Source organism: Rhincodon typus, unplaced genomic scaffold (genome assembly GCF_021869965.1).
Source record: "Rhincodon typus isolate 14 unplaced genomic scaffold, sRhiTyp1.1 hic_rhity00000532, whole genome shotgun sequence".
Taxonomy (NCBI): domain Eukaryota; kingdom Metazoa; phylum Chordata; class Chondrichthyes; order Orectolobiformes; family Rhincodontidae; genus Rhincodon; species Rhincodon typus.
In genome coordinates, this window is record NW_025966170.1 from 622 (window position 1) to 8738 (window position 8117).

Genomic DNA, 8117 nt, shown 5'->3' on the forward strand with positions numbered 1-8117 from the left:
CTGATGCTGCTTGGCCTGCTGTGTTCGTCCAGCTCTACACCTTGTTATCTCAGATTCTCCAGCATCGGCAGTTCCTACTATCACCGAACTATTCTAGTCCCATTTTCCAGCACCTGGCGCTTAGCTTTTGTATGCCTTGGCATCACAAGTGCACATCTGAATACTTCTTAAATGTTATATTAGACAGACTGGCCTGTACTTACTAGGTTCAATCCTATATTTTTGCGATTTTGAGTATACTGTAAGAAAATATAATTCGAACATAGGCATAAAATCCAGGATGGCAAAATATCAATTGGAATGACACAAGATAACTTTTAAACCATGATTTTTTTTGTTCTGTCTAATGAAGGTATTATTTTTGAACACATCATTGTGAGCAATAATTCAAATGAAATGTGAGATTATAGAAGTGATGTGTACAACTGATAACCTGGGCCCAAAATGGGTGCCATTTTCCAAATATGTCTGGTTGATAGGGAACCTTAACTTTTACAGTTGAAAAATTAGCACTATTGATTTTGAAACAATGGCAATTCAAAGGTTAGTTACAGAGTAACTAGCCATGGTAAGTAACTGTACTAAAATAGCTAACTTTGTGGTAAGTGACTACATTTTAAAACTACTTAATTTGTTGTAAAGCACATTGAGGCATTCTCACATTGTGAAAAGTGCTGCAGTAATGCAAGTTTTTTTTATTTTTGTGAGATAATTTATTTCCTCGGGATGAAAATAAAAGTGTGCTCATTATTAACTGTGTTGAGCTTTCGTTTGTGTGATCATTGACTTTTGTTTACTGATAAAAGTACGTTGATTTTACAGGATTATTCAGATCATCAATATTTTAAAATCTTAGAATTTCCTGCTTTTTTTGTGATTCCATGGAACAATTTTAATTCTTTAAATAATCAAATGCTAAAAACCAATCAATAGAGTCTAACTACAACGTATGGATAAAATAAACTTACTGCTTTTGGTATAATGAAATTAATCTTAATTTGCCTTCACTTCAACCTAAAACAAGTTTCCAATTACACACAGAAAAGTGAGAAGCAAAGTTCTAAGTTCTTGCTATAGAATACTGGCTATTAATGAATCCTTTTGTAAAACATACATACAGTTTTTGAAAGCTAAAAGATGTGGATGTTACCTTCCCTTTCCCCCAACTGAGGCTTCCTACACACTACTATTAAAAGTGCCCATGACCACATCCAATCTAGCTCCTACACTAATATTCTTGCACCTTTTCTCTCCCATCCAGAATCATTATGGGATTCTCCTTGTCTTAATATTCCACTTCATCAGCCTCCATCTTTAAAAAAGCAACCTTCAGCGTGATGCCACTAAATAACTTCCTGTCCCTAATAAGCATTCCGAATGGAAAATTCCCACCGCAAAACTCTAGTCAATTTCTACTTCGGTCCTACTACCCCTTCCTTTGACACTATCCCACATAAGCCAGGAGATGTAACATCTCATTTTTCACCTCCTTTCTCTCCAGCCAAAGCCTCAACTACTTGTTGGTGAAATCAATTTACTTGGAAGCTGCTTTCACAAGAGGCTTGATGAGGTACTGCAGTACAGCTTGTATGTTGCAGATGTTTGGGCTGCTATGGCCTGGATGGTATATATTGTTGATGCTGAACACATTCAGTCAAACGGGGAGTATTCAGCCACATTCCTGGCTTGTGTCTTGTAGATGGTGGATAGGTTTTAGGAAGGAAATGAGTTGCTCACTGCAGAATTCCTAACTTCTGATTTTCTCTTATAGCCACTTAAATATCTGGTTGATTATACCCTCCTAAGATGTTGATGGTGGTGAACTCCACACCAATAGTGCCATTGAATGTGGATGGTTGGACTCTCTCTTGTTGATGGTGTTATGATTCTAGCTGGACAAATCATGTTCCAGCATGAAATCTGGCTTGACATTTATTTTTTGTTTAGTCAGGTAATGTGTTAGTTAATCACTGAGACAAATGTTGGAAAGTGGAGTCCTTTAAAACCAAACCTTCCTAGTATTTACTGAGTATCATGAAACCTTACTTAACTGCTGTTATAGCTTAATCAGCTTTCACAATTCCTAATGGATAATGTCAAAAAGAACTACTAAAAAAAGAGGTGTAGGAAAATAAATAGGTTTCCAATAAAACCAAGATAATGCCATTCTACTGAAGACATGTTGTGAAATTAGCAATGAAAATTCACAGCAAACTCGGGCAATGTCAGTGATCTGGTAGCACCAGAAAATACAATAGCATAAACAGCACATCACCATTGATACAGCCCAAGCTAAAAGCCAGGGAGATCCAACATTTGTCACAGTTCTGAGATTTTCAGTTTAGAGACTCTATACTATGCTGTGATGCTCAGCAAACATTGTAACATGTAGGCACTGGGACTGATCTTTGTGTTCTGTATCACTTGACAGTGAATGTTTAAAAAGTATTTGTTCTATTGGAAATCTTCTCAAATTCATTTGATATGCAAATAGAACGAAAATCATATTTTACAAGTTCATTGCAATTTATTTTCAGATTACCTTTTAACCCACCTGATTCAATTTCTATAATACACCCAAAGCAATAGTCCACAAGTAAACTTAAACAATTGAATCCCAAACAAAATGCTTTATGTGATGCAAGGTTATGAAAATATAGTATATTCGAACAGTTATATCAGCCTTTTACACAACGTAAGTACAAGTTCTTGAACAGTAATGTGTTTATGTAACACTTTTAGTGAAACATACTGAGGTTCTTTACAGGAGAGTTACCAAACACAATTTTACACCAAGCCACACAAGGTGACATTCTGACAGACCACCAAAAGCTTCATTGAAGATGCAAATCTTAGTGTTTTAAAGGAGGCACGAGTTTATGGTGGAAATTTCTGGGTTTAGTGTCCGTGCAGCTGAAGACACGGACACAAATAGCAAAGCAATTAAAATCAGGGATGCTCAGGAGGTCGGAATTGGATTGTTCTAATGAAAGGTCATTGACCTGAAGTGTTAGGTCTGTTTCTTACTCCATAGATGCTGTCAGGCCTGCAGAGTACTTCCAGCTTTTTCCATTTTTAATTTGACTTGAATGCAGATATCTTTGAGGGTTTACAGATGTGGAAAGGTAATAAGTACAATGTTAAGAATTTAAAAATAGGCTGTAGATCTGGAAACGATTCTCTAAGTCAGGAAACATGAGGTTAACAGGAGAATGGAACTAGTGCGAGTCAGAATATGGGCAACAGGATGTTACCTGAATGGGAGCTGGGAGGCTGGCCAGGACAGTAATAGAATAAGTCTAGAGGTAACACAGGTAAGAACATGGGTTTTCAGCAGCAGATGAGCTGAGACATTTATAGAAAATGTTGGGCAACATTTTCAGAAGTAGAAGTAAGTCCTGATGAGGAAATGAATATGTGGTTGGAAGCTCATCCTGGGGTCCAGTACAACACCAAGGTCAAAAACATTCTCGTTCAGCCTCACAGTTTCAAGGGAGAGGGATAGAGACAGAATTCATTATTGTGCACAGACTTTAGACATTTCCTGACTCAAAATGAAAACGTAAGAACTACACAGCCTAACGTCCTGTGGTTTTTTTCATACTACACCAAAAATGTAACACTAAAATTTTTGTGGCATAAAATACCTTAGTAGTAAACAATCCTACAAATACAGCATCCTTCCCTTTAGAAAAAAAAATTTCAGTTTTTAAACATATAAATCCAGTTTGTAAACTTTCAGAGAGCAGATATGATTTCATACAAATGATGTGAAATTAGAATAGGTAAGTTGAGTTTGAATTTCAATTATGCTCGATGTTGATGTTCAATACCTTACATCCCCGTAAAGCAGCTCAAAGTGAAAGGAAACCACAGATATTTATTTATATTGAGGCACATTTCCAATGATGAAAACAAATCTGCACAGTGGTCAGTCTTAAACCCGGACCTGCAGAGAAAAAAATATTATTTTAAAAAATGAAAATAAATCCAGTGAATATTAAGAGGTAAAATTTCTATTAGGTTCTCTGATCATCCACCAAAATTCTAGTGCTACACTGGGGGAAAATGGTATAAACTGCCAGCAATGCTATTTATTCTAGATTTCCTGTGAAATAATAGAGGGGTTCAGGAGAATCTACATGAATAGTCTAGTTACTGAATAGAGGGGCTCACAGTTGCTTTTAGTTGTCATATGGAGTGACTTTGATTGGCTGGACACTGGCATTGATGATCAGAATCTTTGGGAGAGTACGGAAAATTCTTCACGCATTTGACTGAAGATAATTGCAAACATTCCGGCTTTTTGTCCTGCACACATCTGGGCTGTACCATTGTTAACAGACCTCCTCTTCCCATTTAGTTCTCTATTTATCTACTGTCATTTTCAACTAGATATAATAGGATAACAAGACATCATTCTCATTGTGGGACTACAGACCTCTGGCTATGTCATGCTGAATTTGATGGTTTGCATGCAGAATCAATGTATTTTATCCTCTAGGTCTGCACTTCATTATACCGTATGTCTAATGGTGCACTGGGCACATCCTTATCCAGTCCCCATTGGATTAGAGTAGGTATCACAGTTGGATGTAAGAGTGAGATGTGCCAACTTATAGATGATGGTATACAATTTTGTAGCTGCTCCTGGCTCAGTCATTGCGGTTGTTTAGTTTTGGACTGCTGATTCATGACAGTGGGCTGTTTTAGTTTCTAAATTCAGAGTACATTTTGTACATGTACAACCTTGTTTCATTTAGTTTAAGACAAAATACTAATTCATCAGTTGAGAGTGGGTAGGGTACCTAAGTTGCAACCAGCCAATGTTATTCCACAATGGCTGCATTCCTGGTGGGCCTATCCTACAAATAGACAAGGCTCACAAGGATAGTGATAGAGATGTCTGAGACATGATACCATAAATACAATAAAGCTAAATTGTTTGTTTAGCAGTCTGCCAGACTGCCCTCTTAGTTGTACCCCAGTGTGTAAATGATACAGAAGGTAGTATTCCTGCCACAGACTCAGAAGATCTGGGTTCAAGTGCCAACTCAGGGCTTGATGATTGAGGATGATATCTTCAAAATGCAGTCCTTCCAACACAGGCCAGTTACAGGCATTAAGATTAGAACAGATTCCTAGTCAGTCATGTGATTGGAAGAAAGTTGACGTTTCTACTGTTTGAAGACTACCATGTGTGTGTAAAGGTGCAACTCAAGATTCCTTGAGTGATCAGTAACATATCACATCTAGACACTGCTAAGAACAAGACCACAGGGCTGACTAGGCTGTGAATAACAACTGTCCCTCTGTTCATTCTGAGAGCTCCACAGTTCTTGATGTGCTCAACCACTCCCTTACCTCCACTTTTGATGCCCTTGACCTCAGCAAGACATTCACTGAATCCTATGCCAATCACTTCCCTGGAATAATCATCAATTTCTGTCCCCTAAGTCCAAGGTATACGGGTTTAATAACAGCTAGGACACAACTGATTTTAGCTAGCTAAATCAGATTAGCACAAATCAATACTTACTCAGCCTTATTCATTGCCCACTAGAAACATCCTGCAGAGAAAAGGTAATCACTCCACTTTTTCTTCTCCTTCAGTGGTTGTCTTCATCCCTGCCTCCTCTACCCTCAACTCCCAACAACTGAGAGTCTCAGCATTTGTTTTAATCACCAAGACAAAAAGAAACTATTTCTTCAGCAGCCCCTGCTGTTTTCATTCCTGCCCATTACCCACCATGTTAATCCTCTTGTGCTCAGCTCTGAATTTCCATCGCTCCAGTTTCCTAACTTGTCACCACCAAGAGCTCTTTCCAACCTTGCCTAATTCATGAGAGCTACCTCCTGCTCTCAACAATCTCCATAGCCACTCAAGTGCTGGCCATCCAACTTGTATTCCAGGCTAATGGGATCATCAAGTTTCCTGTTAATGACTTTCTTGGTCATGTTGTCCATTTTGATACTACTGCACTCTCAATCATTCATAAAAGCATCTGTAACAGTACCTTCTTTGTAACCTTGTATTGTCACGTCAGCTCCCCCCAAGGATTCACCTAGATGCTGCACCTTGATCACATCATCTGCCAACATGGAGTCAGCTTTCCTATGTATGCTGGTGAAGCCTAACTCTCCCTCAATACCATTACCACTCTCAACAACTCCACTGCCTCTGTGCTTTCAGGCTACTTCTATAACATTCAAACAACATCCTCCAGCTGATAAGCAGGTAAATCCTGGGAGCTAAGAATTGGAAGAATCTCATAGGTGGAAAATTGGCTTGTCCAGCATGGAGACTCAGACATTTTCTGTAGGGACGACAGGAGCTCTCCTGTTTCTTCTTTGATTGGCTTTACTGAACAGCGTGATTATGGTGGGTACCCCACACCGTTGGCAATTAACTGACCTAGGAGGGCATGCCAGCCACTTAAGAGGACCAGTTAAAGGAGCCACAAGCTGGAACGCTGCAGCCCTTTTCAGTGACAGCTTTAACTGCTCCATTCCAATTTGACTGCATGGGTTATGATCATTTCAATATTTCCATCATTGTGTGTTTTGCAATGAAGATAAAATGAAGAATAGTGAAGACAACAAAGCTCCTGGAGAGTTGGTGGAATAGTGGGTCTGCAATAAGCTAGGAACATTTACAGGTTCAGTCATACATACAGTGACAGTGCAGCAAGATCACTTGGCTTGTTGGAGGCACCACAGCTTGGCCCTCAAGCTGGGTTTTCTTCATCTCTTTATTTGGGAAGTTATCACTACCTAGTTTGTACAATAAAATAAATAAGACCGGATAAATTTGCATTTTCTTTTTATGGTTACCTGGTTTTGCAGACATTAACGCTTGTGGGCATTTTTTGCAGCACGTTGAGTTTTTGTCTGCAAAGGAGATAGAAAAAATAGTGCAATCAGATATCACTATGCCGTAGATTAAATGTAAAATCTATTCCATCTTTATGGACAAGAAGCTGAAACAAGCAGTAAGATACAACCAGAATTTATCTGTATTCTGATAGGGAAGAAATAATTAAATTAGGCAGGACTCGAGTTTTGCTCACCATGCATACAAAATATGTTCACCTGTCAACTTGAAGTACTGCTGAAAATGTACAAATAAAAGTTGAAATATGATCTTGTAATTTCTATGATTGCTTATGTCCCAAGGAGGCTGACAGCACAGCCAATCAATTGTAGTTAAATGGAGGCAGTAGGTTTGATAAGCCATTAGATTTTTTCAATTCCATGCTACTGTGAATAGTACTGTGGTGACTGCAGCTAAATACACTCAGACTGAGCTCGTGATTCCCCTTAGTCAAAAACTAGTAACATTTTGATAATTTAAAGAGCTCAAACTATCAGGATAATCTGTTCCCTTGGAACATTTAAAGGAATCTCACCGGTGAGGGTATCAAGAGCTCCTCCATTCTCTGCAGAGTTGTGCTGGTAATCTTTTCTTCAAAAAAGTAGAGCCATGGAGGCTCTGGCAGTGAGACATAAATACGTAACAGGGATGTGGCCGCAATATCGTGAGTATGCAGGTCATACTAGCAACAAGGGAAAACCCGCTGGGGAAAGCTCTTTGGGAGAGTGTCCACGCAAAGATGTCAGACAAGAAATGTAAGACAGTACAGAAGGCAGTCGCAATCGGCTGTCTAACGAAGGAATAGACAGAATGCTGACAGCAGGCCAAGTTAGAAAGGGACAGGTTAGAAGAAGAGAATAAGAGACTCCGTGAAGAGGTGGCCTGCCTTTAGCGAGAAGGGAATTGATCTGCAGGGACAGAGGAGTGCGGGCTTGGTACATGTGAATCAGTAAGAGCTGGTTTTGTTGGGTCAGGACGAACATCAGCTTGCCTCTCTCTCAGGTGACTCGCTATATTCCAAGTAGCACAGCTACCTTCCCTTTTAATGTAAAGAATCTTATCCCAGGAATTTTGAGTTTGTAAGTGTCAAAGGTCAAGTTCCACTGCCCTTCAGTTCAAAACGTGAAGCCTTTCCCACCTAATGAGAAATATACTTTTGAATCCAAGCTTGTCATTTACATGGAGGATTTCTGGTGAGGAGAGACTGAAAATCTGACAATACAGACCAGTCAGAGATAGTAGG

At 39.1% G+C, this 8117-nt stretch overlaps 2 long non-coding RNA genes across 2 annotated transcripts in view; one reads left to right on the top strand and one right to left on the bottom strand.

Moving 5' to 3' along the window:
• Positions 1 to 2505: 2505 nt before the first annotated feature.
• Positions 2506 to 8117, bottom strand: LOC125488352. Its single transcript, XR_007266285.1, has 2 exons — positions 6835 to 8117; positions 2506 to 3949 (listed from the first exon to the last, which is right to left on the bottom strand). It is a non-coding gene; the product is annotated as an uncharacterized LOC125488352 (long non-coding RNA).
• The window catches only part of LOC125488353, a 21594-nt gene continuing 21205 nt past the window's right edge, over positions 7729 to 8117 (top strand). The window contains exon 1 of the long non-coding RNA XR_007266286.1: positions 7729 to 8112. This is a non-coding gene — a long non-coding RNA (uncharacterized LOC125488353). The remainder of the gene's footprint in view (positions 8113 to 8117) is intronic.